Source organism: Cricetulus griseus (assembly GCF_003668045.3).
Source record: "Cricetulus griseus strain 17A/GY chromosome 1 unlocalized genomic scaffold, alternate assembly CriGri-PICRH-1.0 chr1_0, whole genome shotgun sequence".
In the NCBI taxonomy this organism is placed as follows: domain Eukaryota; kingdom Metazoa; phylum Chordata; class Mammalia; order Rodentia; family Cricetidae; genus Cricetulus; species Cricetulus griseus.
In genome coordinates this window covers 227,513,327-227,527,103 of record NW_023276806.1, presented here as the reverse complement: position 1 = coordinate 227,527,103, position 13,777 = coordinate 227,513,327, and positions in this window count along the sequence as shown.

Below are 13,777 nucleotides of genomic sequence, written 5' to 3'. Positions count from 1 at the left end.
CATTTGTAAAGCAATGATTAGCATTCCTCCGTTTACCTCAGACTCTTGAGAAGAACCTATCTTATACAATAAATTTACACTTGTACAAATTCTAATTCAGATTCAGCGCTGGGAAATATTTTAATTAGCAGGTAAAACCCCATGTCAATAAATGTCTGATTCATCTTGATGTGGTATTAAATTCTTAATGTTTTTTTATTAGAATACCAGATCCTAAAAATAACAACAAACTTAAATATGGTGTTCGTTATGGGCTAAGAACTATTCTGAATTCTCTATATTATTTTGAGATAGATATTCACTATTGCATATTAGAGAAGAGAACATTATATCGGAGGGAGGTGAAATAATGTTACCAAGGATGCTTGGCTGATAAATGGCAGAGCTGGGATTTGGGCCTCCCTTCTCTCCCAATGCTGGCTCTAATCTAGTGAGGGGAGCTGAGGGCCTTCTGCAGTTGCTAGGCTTCCACAAGTGGTCTCACTACATTTACCACATTAATTGCTGATGGCAAACATAGGTGATGGATAAAAATTGCTTTTAAAAAGAAAAATGGAAACATCTGAACTATCTTTTGTGTGTGAGTTTCTTCATCTCCACCATGGAAATGAGAGGGGTCAAGTCTGAGAGGTGCAGGTGTTCACCTTCCCAGCTCTAACCACAGCCACCACACAGGAGGTCCTGGATGGGACTTTGGACAGGAAATAAGGACTACCAGCTTGTCCCATTTGCTATTTTTTTGCATTTAAAAGGAATACACACAGCTTCCAGAACTTCCAGAAGAAAAAGTGTAGGAGACTGGATCTTCCTCTATCTTTGTCTCACCATCAGAAAGAATAGTTGTCACAGTTGTTATGTATCAACTGCGCTGTGAGGCATACTTGACTTTTCAATTCTTAGAGCCTGTATAACGGAGCTTCAGAGAGTTTTGTGTGTGTGTGTGTGTGTGTGTGTGTGTGTGTGTGTGTGTGTGTGTATGATTGAAAGTGGAAATTGTACCATATGATCTTTTGTACCTTGATTGCAGGTGGGTCTGCGTTGAACACACAGCAAAGTCCTTTCTTAGGTTTGCAGGGGCTCTGCCTCACACCTTCTCTCAATCACATCAGGCTTCTTTCTGATCACAGTCCTCAGTCATTGTCTCTTGCCCACAGGATCCATAGATGCTACAACCTTTCAGATACCATCACTATTTAGTGGAACTTGACAGGATTGACTCTGGAATATCAGCGGAGCTCGTATACAGTGTCATGTACTGGCACCAGCAGGACCTAGAGAAAGGGCTGAAATTGACTTATTGCTCAATAGTTGAAAAGGATGCCCAGAGAGGAGATGAGAGGGAAGGCTACAGTATCTTCCTAAAAGAGAAAGGACTCTTTCCTCTATCATGACATTGCCCAAACCAACCAAATGGCTGAGTATCTCTGTTTTGTTAGTACTCCACAGTAGCACAGGGAAATCCCCTTCATGCCTCAAATTTTGCAGTCCTTCTCTCCCAACATATACTCATCTATTTTATTTTTTCTACTAGCTATTGTTCCCTAATCTCTCTGATTAATTCTCACTTAACCCTCATGAGAACAGTTCCACAAGATCCACTTTTGTTTTGAGATTTTACTCTGTCGTGCTACTTTTTCAAACACTGAAGGTTAACAGAATAGTAAACAGATTTCACTACAGAGTTAATAATCCAGTGAGTACATAATTATAATGGAATTTAACAGGACTGAGCATAAAGCAGTAGTAAATAAGACTCTAACTGAACTTGCTTGGGAGGTCAGGGCACATGACCATTTTTTTTTTCTCTAGTTACATAAGAAGAAGCAAAAAGGAGACCCGATTTGAAGTTTTCAAGTTTCACCTGGTCTTAAACAGAATATGATGGACAAGAGGAACAAGTTCCACAAAAGCCTATTAAAGAAAGCAGCTCTGGATGTGCCATTACCAAAGAGGAAGCTAGCATGGCACATCCAATGGGATAAGTTTAAGAAAGTTAACTGAATATTGGTATTTTTTTTTGTAAATTTGAGTTTCTAATTCTGTGCATACAGGTGTGATTTTCCTTGAGGTTTTTCTCAAAAGAGTCAGGCTGTCAATGCAATCATTTTGGATTTTTTCTCTGTGCATTGGCTCTGTGCGCAGACCAAAGTTTAAAATGAAACAGGATCTTGTCAACAGTAGCAATTCTCATTAGGGATAAAATGTTCTCAACAGTTTATGGGACACTTGGTGAAAACATTAGTAGGCTGTTAACCATATCAGTGTGAAATGTGAATGAAATATAGCTGGAATATGATTTAGATTCTACAGAAATCAATGTATAAAGGATGGGACTATGTGTCCAGAAATTTCATAGCAGAGAAAAAAATCATTGGAAAGGCAAACTATACTTTTCTGGTAATTTAGTATAATTAAAGTAATCCAAGAGCTGGGAGTAATCATACTGTAAAATGCAAGAACAAAGGAAGAAGAACTAATGTTTGATGTTTCTAAGAAAGTGAGAAAAAACAGAAAGGTCCCAGAATTCATCAGAAGTTTGTCTTGGGAGCAGATGAAAGTGTGTAAAGTTGTTTTTGTTAGTTTACACTGATGAGTAGGACCTTTTAGTAGCTTCTTTAGGCTGCATTCAGAAAGACATGAGCTATAGATCACACACACATATGCACACACAATACACACACACACACACACACACACACGCACACACACACACACACACACACACGTGCACGTGTGCATGCACACACATGCTCACACACTGTAAAGCTCAATGGATGAACATGAATCAGCATCCATAGTCTGATCAGACATAGAACATGAGGGTAGGGACATGTCCAGAGGCCTGTGAAGCGGATGTGATGAGATGCATGACACCTTTCCTAATCATCACTTCATGGGACTCAGGTCTGTATATTTCAGATATTTCAAAGTTGAACATGTTTAAGTCAGTAATATTTTTAGAAAATTAAATCAAAGAAGATTAAAAAATTACATGACCTCAGAAAAAATTGATCAAAAATTGGAAGATTCCAAAAGATTGGAAGCAGGGGCTGTCTCTGTCTCTGTTGCCTACTTTTGGGATCCTTTCCTCCTATACAGTTGCCTCATCCAACCTTGATATGGGGGTATTTGCCCAGTCTTACTGTATCTTGTTATGTAGACATCACTGTTCAGTAGACATCACTTAAAGGTCTGCTCTCTTCTGAAGGCAAACAGAGGAAAGTGGATCTTGGAGAGAAAGAAAGTGTAGAGGTTAAGAAGAGGGAAGGAGTGAGTGAGTAAGGGAGGGAGGGAGGGAGGGAGGGAGGGAGGGGGAGGGAGGGAGGGGAGACTGCAGTTGGGATATATTATATGAGAGAAGAATAAAATTGTCAAAGAAGTGAAAAAATAATAAATACAACACACTTGAAAAACTGGCAAAATGCACAAATGAGCATCTCACAAGAGAACTTGAATAAATGTGGGAACACCATTAGACTTTGCAGTTATGCAGATGAAATACAAATCAAGAATCTAATAAGATATACACAAACAAGAATGGCTAAGAAAAAGATAGATCTATAAAATACATTCGAGGCCAGACTTCAATGGAATACTATTTTGAATCATTAGATGGGAAGTGGGTAGACCAGTTATCCATTTTGGAAACCATTTGATATTTTCTAGTAAAGTTACAGATGTGAACATGCACCATCCATTGATCCTACTTCTGATAAATTATTTCCTTTTTTTGTAAGAATAACACAAGAATACTCAGTTAATATTGCTTATGATAGCAAAGCATTATGAAAACCCTAAATGTACATTGAATATACAATGGGCAAATATATAATGGTAATTTGCATACAGACATGAAATGAAAGTGAAAATTAACTAAAACTTGGCACGTGAATATGATAGAATTTTACAAATTTGAATGAAAACTACATTGCAGGATGTGGATAACACTTTCCCATCTTTTAAAATGTATAAAGATGTGTAAGACCAAACAACAACCTGCTATGTTGTGCAGTAAAATGAGAAGAGACATAAAAAATGTCATGCACATAGCCAGGCATAGTGCATGCTGCTATACCAGTACTTGGAAGATGAAGTCAAGAGTCAAGAGAACCAAGGTCATCCTCAGCTCCATATTGAGTTTGAGCTTGAGGCCAGTCTGAGCTTACCTGACAATGTCTCATAAAACCAAAACCAAGAAAGGGTGGTTCTCAGCATAAACTTCAATATTATTGGAAAACAGAGAACATGGATGCAGGAAAAGAAACAAGAACTTTTAGAAATCAAGGTAACTGTTTCTTGACACAGATTAACTACTTGAGTGTTTACCCTGTTAGTTAGTTATCAAACTTTGATCAATATATTCAGTATCAATTTAGAAGGTTGAGGAACCTTCAATCGAATGAGTAAGGAAAAAGCCATGAAAATACATACATCAGACTACTAACTCATTCCCCTAGAATGAAGATGGAAGGAGGGAGAAAAGAACGACAAAAAACCCAAAATATACATCTTAAAATAAACAGTGATTGGAAACTTAGGTGAGGTTAGCTGAAACAAACCCTAGTAAATGAACAAGCTAAAAGACAAATGAAAATAACCACAGGAGTAAATATTTTCAAAGCAGTGGTCAGTAACAAAATTATAAAACAGCAGTGATAATACAGTTCAATTACACACAGTTAATTAGTGATAAATAGCCAGAAACAATGTTCATCTGTGAGATAGTAACCAGCGTACATTACTTAGGAGGCAACTGAGAAACGCTGAACATAAATTAAATGACACATAAAATGAAAATACATTGGTAGGGAAGGATAATAATTAGCTAAAATGGGGTTATGAGAGAGCAATTAAAGACCATTTAGTAAAAAGTACTGTGTCTCTGTACATATATGTACATGTGAAGATAAGCATGCTTGTACACATGTATATATGTTTATGAATAGGTGGACTTAGACAGAGAACATCAGAGATTATCACTAGTGCACAGACAATCTGCTCATTGTCTAGTAGTCCTATGCTGTAACTTTTATTTTATTTTATTTTACTTTTATGTACTTTTAGTTCACTGTGTCTGGTATTTTTTTTAAGTTTCATCTTATATTCCAACCACAGTTCTCCCTTCCATGCCTCCCCCCTCCCCCGAGGAGGTGACTTATTTTATTTTTAGTTGTCTAAAATATGTATGTGGTGTTCATACTAGTAAAAATGTAAATTTATTCACTGTGTTAAAATTTTCCTTCTATGCTGTGAAGTGTGTCAGCAACATGTGTCTGTAAATGACAGCTATGAAATCTGAAAAGCGATGATGTCACAGGAAGGTTGCTGACAAGGTTTAGTGCCTCCTTCTGCTAGTCAAGGAAACCATGAACACAAGGCTTCTCTACTGTGCAGCCCTCTGTCTCCTGGGAGCAGGTGACTCCTGGTTTTAGGATTCCTGACAATAGCTCCAATCCTTGTTCATTGTTAAGATTCCTCCTGGGTCACTTGGGCTTTTTCATGCTTTCTGTTTTGTTTTCATTTTTTTATATTTTAGGCTCTTTGAATGGACAAGTTATCCAGACTCCACAACATCTGCTCAAAGGGAAAGGACAGAAAGCAAAGATGAGCTGTAGACCTGAAAATGGACATACTTTTGTTTTCTGGTACCAACAGAAGCAGAACAAAGAGTTAAATTTTCTGATTTCTTTTCAACGCCAAGAAGTTCGTGAAAGAACAGACTTGGTCAAGGAGCGATTCTTAGCTGAGTGTCCCTTAAACTCACCCTGCAGTCTAGAAATCCAGTCCTCTGAAGCAGGAGACTCAGCATTGTATCTCTGTGCCAGCAGTCTGTCCACAGCCCTGAATTGTACATTTTCCTTAGTGCACAAACCCTCCATGGAGGCAACTCAGGAAGCAGGTGGTGTTCTGGGTTGGAAGGAAGTAACAAATGAACTGGAGCCAGTGTCAACCACAGGAGGCTAGAAGGTGTCTAGCTGAGGAGTGACAACTTTATAGTCCTGAAATATCATGGGGCCAGAACTGTGGTGAATGGTCTTCATATGGTGTTCTCCTCTTTTCTTGACTTTTGTCAATTTCTGTTTCTATTGACTACCCATCTCTTTTCATGTTGTACTCATGGTGAAAATTAGATGGTCACCAAAGATCTCAAATTTACTTTCAACGTGCTACCATGCAGACAAAGGTCAACCTGGCTCTTTCAGAGCCTGGGTTAAAGATCTCAAAATAATATATATCCAGTAATGTGATTATTGAGAAATGGAGTATATATTTTATACATCTGCAGAATATGAGAGGACCCTTGAGACTCACTACATTCTTCATGTAGAAGTTCGAAGCCTTTCTCCCAAACTTCATATCTCATTATAATGTTTCCCACTGGCCTAGGATGACGAATCAAGAAGTTTCAAGCAGAGATTTCACAATCTCTTTCACAGTCTCTTTCTCTCTCTCAGTTTATTGTAAGTTTCATCATAAAGTGTAAGAGGTTGATTTCAGAACATAAAGTCAGCACCTCAACAGGAAAGGGTGAGGGGAAGAAAGGAGTGAAGAAAGGTGCTGACGGAATTGCTGTAGCGAGGCCTGGGATAGAAGTGAGAAGCAGGAGGAATTCAAGGGTGAGGCCAGTTGCAGACTATATTATGTATTTCATAATTTCTGGATACAAAATCCAAGAGAGAGATTCACTAATGAATTAGGGGTACTAGCATTGCACAAAAATAATATATTAACTTGGATATTCTACTCATTTATGAATTCTTAAAATATAGATGTGAAGGTTACATTGATAAAATAAATAAAAGATAGTTTTAAGTGAATAAAATATGGGTAAGTTTTACTTACTGAGACAAGGAAAGCCTTTCTTGCTACCATAAATTGCTTTGGTGGTACAGGAAGCAGTAACACAACGATTGCATCTGCAAAGCGATCCCGTCACAGGAAGGCTGCAGAAGAAGTCTGCAAACACCTTGTTTTCTCTTCTTTTGTCTGCCTCTTGCTTTCCTTCATCAGTCTGCTTTCCTTGTCATTAATCCAGTCTCCATGGGGTGAATAAGTCAGTCACCAAAAATGATTAAGTTCTATTGCTTTCATTCTACCAGGCTAATTAAGCATTAGCATAGTTCTTTGTGAGCTTGGATTTAAAAACCTCAAGACAACATGGATTTGTGAAGATCCAGGCATGATTGCCCCGGGATCATGTCACAGAAAACCCATTGTAGACACACGTGCATCTATTTTAACCCCACATAATGGTTCTTTTATTAATGGTACAAATCTGACACTGAGATTTCCCTCCCCCTAAGCTGAAAATTAAGGGGACACCCCATATTTCTATGCAGGTATCTACCTGTTTCTTCTCAAAGGTCTACAGTACTCCTCCATATCCATGCACTCCAGGAAATAAACCAGTTTTCCTCCAGTTCACTGTTAGTATTGAAAGCCCTGAACTGAGCATGTCACAAACTGTCATAATGTACCAGGAGCACTGTATAGTCAGAAACGTGAGGTTTAAGTCATGGACTATTACACACATGGCTTATATTATACACCTTTAAAGTTACTCTCCAGCTCTTCACGCATGCAACAGAGCATAGTATTTCTCCCGTGTCCTCATTTCTGCTCGTAGCCCAGCCCAGTGACCAGATGTAGCCAGTCTAGCATGGCAACAGGTTCAGCAGATTGCACAATATTTGACTTTATCAGGTTAGTTTTACGATAAAGGTTCAGGTGGTGATTTAAGAATAAATAAAATCAATAATTCAACAGAAAAGTAGAAGGGGAGAGATAGAATTGGTAGCTCGGGCTGATGATTGATGGGCTATGTAGCTGATTTTGACAGAGAAAGAAGAGAGAGTGAGAGAGATAGAGAACACTAAAATGCCATTATATTATAAAAGTATTACTAATGGGTGAAGTGTTTAAGCATTATCTAACATGTTTTCAATTTGATATGTTTATTATTTTATAACGTCTTAAAATACAGACTTAGTGTTATAACAGCAATATCAATGTAAAATTCTTTTAAATGAGTGAAACTTTAACAAATTATGCTTCCTGTTTATAGAGCAGTCTTCAGAGATGTAAGGGCTAAGCCTCCCAAAGATGATGTCACAGAAAGTTTGGTGGTGAAGCTTGAAAGCACATCCTTCGCTGCTCCAGTGTGGAAATGGGTGCATGGCTCATCTGCTGTGTGGCACTTTGCCTCCTTCAGGCAGGTGAGGGTTAAGTTCATAAGATAAAGTCTTGCTTATAGCTCACAAGCAACAGGCTCAGATAGTCTTTCTTCCTTGTCAGAGTTGCTCCTGGCCTGTGTTCATGTTTTCTATTTTATTTTCTTCTAGACTTCGTTGATGCTGCGGTCACTCAGACGCCAAGCCATCTGATCAAAACAGAAGGCCAGAGAGCAACGATGAAGTGTAACCCTGAAAAGGGGCAGACTGTTGTTTACTGGTACCAACAGAGGCAGAACAAAGAGTTAAAGTTCCTGATTTACTTTCAGGGTCAACAGCCTATTGATCAGATAGACATGGTCAAGAAGCGGTTCTCAGCTGAGTGTCCCTCAAATTCACCGTGCAGCCTGGAAATCAACATTTCTGAAGTTGGAGATTCTGCCCTGTATTTCTGTGCCAGCAGTCAGTCCACAGCATTGAAATGTCCATTTCCCTCAGTTCACAAACCCACCATGGAGCCAGCTTAAGATGCAGGTGATGCTCTGGGTTGGAAAGAAGTGAGAGAAACTGGGGGCAGTGTCAACCACAGCAGACTTCACGCAGGATGGAGAGAGATCGGAAGAAGCTCTCCAAAAACAGCACATTCACCCCAGCTCAGGGATGGCTGCTCTTCATGTCGTGTTTCTCTCCGCCTTTGGTCTGCTTTGTTCTTCTAACCCTGCACAGTTCTTTCATGTGGTCTTCTTGGTGAGAACTGGGCGATTACCAAGATCATAAAGTTGGTTGGCATCATTTTGTCATTCTGAAAAGTCTAGTTATACCTGAGCCCATATTAAAAAATAGTAAGCAAAAATGGGTTGGTGATGATTTAGTCATATATTTTTGGTGAGCATTTAACGCTACTTACATATGTAGTATCTTAAGATCACATAATACAATGTTGCTGCTTGCATTTCCCCTGAGATCAACTTGAATAAAACACTTCATGTTCCTGTGTGCTCATCTAGTCTGTCCATTGTAAATGAAAGAAAATATTCAAAATCTACTTTTTTTCCCAGAAAGGAAATAAATTGTCCAAAGCTTCCCTCCAGTATTGAAACCCTCATATATAGCACATCATAGACAGTGATGATAACTTCATAGTATTACATGTCCTGGCATATGAGTGTTGGAACCTCAAGAATATTCCCAACTGCTGTATGTTCTAGTCCCATAGTGAAGCATGCAAGCCTTTCTCTTACATCTTCATCTCCCCCTCTGGCATTATCCAGTGATCAGATTAAGCCACTGACAGGAGTCTCACCATGTTCTGCAATCCCTCTTGTTCTATCCCAAGGCATCATCAGTTTCATGGTAAAGATGCAGATGGATACTGAAGAATAAATAAGTAATGTCAATAACTTAAGAGGAAACAATAATGGAAGATATTTTAGTGTATTAATATGTGCAGAGATGAGAGTGAGAGAAAGCTGCTGTGGTGGTTTGAGCCTGTAATCACAACAATGGGGGATGAGAGAGAGAATCACGAATGTATTAAGAAATAGAAGGGAGAATTGGGAAGGAAAAGGGGTTCATTGGAAATGGAAATCAAGTAGAGACAATGGCAAGGATATGATCAAGGTAACACATCCATCCATATATATATATATATATATATATATATATATATATATATATACATACACATGCATATACGTATGTAATATATACATATAATGACTTTGTATGTGACGAGACTGTGATAGATAGTGCAAACATTATCTAGCAGTAGTATGTTTTAATTCTGATATTCCTATAATTTCATGACTTCACTAACTATGAATGTTTATGTTAGTAAAATACACATAAACTCTTTTGCGTGATTAGCCAATGAGGTATATTTATGAAGGTGAGGGAAAGCTTTCCTTCTGATGCTAAGAACTTCCTCAGTGGGAGCACGGAACAGAAACATAGTTGAGTCTGCAGAGGATCACGTCACAGGAAGGTTGCCGATGGAACATGAAAACAGTGCACCCTCTGCTTGCCCTAGTGTGGCCATGGGTGCAAAGCTGCTCTGCTGGGTAGCACTTTGTCTCCTTGGGGCAGGTGAGTAATTAATAAAAAAAAAGGCTTTGTCTTCATACTCCAAACTACAGATCTGAATCTTCTACCTTGTCAGAGTCTCCCCTAGGCTGTTCTCATTTTCTGTCTTCTCCTCCTCTAGGCTCTTGTGATGCCGAAGTAACCCAGACTCCAAGATATCTGTTCAAAGCGAAAGGACAGGTAGCAAATATGAGCTGTAACCCTGAAAAAGGGCATACTGTCTTTTACTGGTATCAACAGAACCAAAATGGAGAACTCAAACTTTTGATTTACTTTCGGAATGAAGAAATTATTGAACAAACGGACTCCGTCAAGAAGCGATTCTCTGCTAAGTGTCGCTCAAACTCACCATGCAGCCTGGACATCCTGTCCTCTGAAGCAGGAGACTCAGCCCTGTACCTCTGTGCCAGCAGTCTGTCCACAGCACTGAATTGTGCATTCTCCTCTTTGCACAAACCCCACTGTGGGCAGATCTCAGGAAGCAGGTGATGCCAGACTCTGGAAGAGAGTAACAGAAATTTACCAGAGCTGGCACCAACCGCAGCAGATTTCACAAAGATGAATGAGGATGTTTAGAGGCACTCGAGGAACAGGCTGACGTCTCTGAAACAGACCTCTAGGCCAGGTTTGAGACAGCTGCTCTTCATACCACATTGCTCTCCTGTTCCCCGCCTCATGCTTGTCTGTGACTAAACCTGCCATCTCTCTCCTCTCACACAGTGCTCATGGCTAAAATAAAGTCACTGTAGCCAGGTGGTGGCGCAAGCCACTCGGGAGGCAGAGGCAGGCGGATCTCTGTGAGTTCGAGACCAGCCCAGTCGACAAGAGCTAGTTCCAGGACAGCCTCCAAAGCCACAGAGAAACTCTGTGTTGAAAAACCAAAAATAAAAGGTCACTGAAGATCACAACTTCCCTCGGCATCCTTCTATTCCATTGATGTTTAGTATCTTTTTTTTTTTAAATTTGTACTTGAGGTTTGGTTTTTTGAAAACAGTGTGTTTGTGTGTGTGTGTGTAAAAATTTCAACGCAGATGCCCATGGAGTTCAGAAGAGGGAGTCAAATCTCCTGGAGCTTGAGCTACAGTTATGAGCCACCTGATGTGAACACTGGACTATGAATTTGTGTCCTCTCCTGGAACCATGAGCCCTTAGCTGCTAATCACCTGCTCGACCGCCCGAGTTTGAGTTTAATGCTCAAGAGAAAGAAACAGGTTTTGATGATGCAGTCATCATCTTCTTGAGGAGAACCCCTCTCTGGCCCATCTGTCATTCAGTTGGTAGTTCATTATTGGTGCAGCTCTGGCACTCCATTCTCTGCTAAGCATAAAGTGGGCAAAGCCCTGCTTCTGTAGGTTGTACAGTCTCTCTTCTAATGACGCATCCTCTTTTTCTGGAAAAAAACACATCCCCCCCCAGTCTTCTGCCAGCCTTGAAAACACTCATATGGAGCATTTCATGCCATCCTCATGTGACTTTGTAATCACATTATTGCATTGTGGCGCCAGAGTCATGATTATTGATACTTGGAGGGATACTTTACATTATTTTGTTTTCTTTATTGACATGACACCAGAGAGAGCTTGAAAATTACTGTATAATCTGAAATCTCACTTAAAAATACATCAGGGTCCCCCTTTAGCCTCATATCTCCTCATGAAATGGTCTGGTTATCTGGATCAAGGCAGTTTTACAGTGCCCTTTCCCAAGACATCATTGGTTTTTATCATAAAATGCAGGCAAGAAGTTAAGAAGCAATAAATGAAGTTTTCAATAGAAAAACTGCACAAATAAAAGAAAAAATATGAAGTGTGTTATCCAATGTCTGTAATCCTTGCAATGAGCATGCAATGGGCGTATGGAGGACAGAGGATCACAATTTAGAGTCTAGCATGGCTGAGAGAGACAGAGAGAGAGAGAGAGAGAGAGAGAGAGAGAGAGAGAGAGAGAGAGAACAAAGAGTATCACCAACAATGACATTGTTAGCAGTATACTGTTTTATTTTGATATTTGTTGTATGACTTAAAATATAGATTATTGTACATTTTAGAAGTCAACATAAAATATTCTGCAAAGTATAGGATATGCAGCCATATTTGCTAACATTGTGTAAATGATCAGGTACTTGACAATTGTGAGCCTGTGTGGAGAACACCACAGGGAAGCTGCTCATCCTTTTCTTATCTCTAAGGCATCACAGCTGCAAGGCTCCTCTGCTGCACAGTTCCCTGTCTCCTGGAGCAGGTGGGTCATCGGGAGACAAGGACAGCTCTTATCCTGAGATTGCTGCCTGTACATTCATGACTTCCTTTGCCCATACCCTATTTGGTCCACACTCAATCTTCTGTTTTCTTCTTTTTCAGGTTGTCTTGATCTCAAAGTTAAACAGATTCCAATCATCTGGTCAAGTGATGGGGAATGTACTGTGTATGTTCATCTTATTGAATATTGAGTAAAGTACTGTTTGGTCAATAAGACAGCAAGTTAGACAGGACTAGGAGTCAAAGAGGATTCTGGGAAATGTAGTAGAGAAGTGGTGATCCAGGCAGGAAGTGACATAGCAAGGAGACTCATATTTAAGCAAGGAGAAACAGGAAGTGTCCCTTTTTTCCCCCTCTGCTTTTTCTCCAGAGGCAGGATGAGATCCACCAGCAAGGAGGGATGCCAATGGAAGGCATCAGATAAGTCTCATAAAATATATAGATTTATGATAATTAAGACTGAGCTAACAGAGGAGAATCCTAGCAGCATTTGTACCTAATAGAAGTCTTTGTATTATTTTGTCAATCCATGTGGTGGGCAGAACTCAGGGGTCTGGCAGAGACCGCCCATGTGGCGGTAGGGCTTGGAGGCTTTTGGCAGAAAGATTTGTCATAACAGTCAAGAGGAAAAGACAGAGAGAAAAGATGAGCTGTAGTCCTAAAAAAAAAAAAAAGGACATATTACTGCTTTCTGGTATCAACAGGACTAGAACAAAGCATTTCAGTTTATGCTGTGCTTACAGAATTAAGAAATTCTTCAACAAAAAGACATGGTCAGTGATCGATTGTCAGCTGAATGTCCCTGCCAAACTCATACCACAGCTTGCAAATACAGTCCTCAGAAGAGACTCTGTACCATATTCTGTGCCAGCATTCAGTCCTTTATGAACAAACCCTAGGTAGAGCCAACTCAGGAAACAGGTGATGCTCTCATTTGGAAGGGAATAACGGAAACTATCAGTTAATGTAAGTGGCTGAGAGCTTTGTTTCTCACAAGACTCAGAAGTCAAGGACTGAGAGGCTGAGAGTTCTAACATTGTTCTTCCCCAGGTCCACCACCTCGTCTAGGACAGTTGTTTTCATATCACAAATTTCTCCTCATCTTTGTCCCTTATTATTTTATCATTCTACCTGTAAATACTTTCCTTTAATCCAATACTCATGGCAATGATAAATTCATCACCAAGATCACAAATAAACCGCATATTACTCTACCGTGCAGATAAATATCAGGCTGTCCACAAAAAGAGACTTGAGACCAATGAA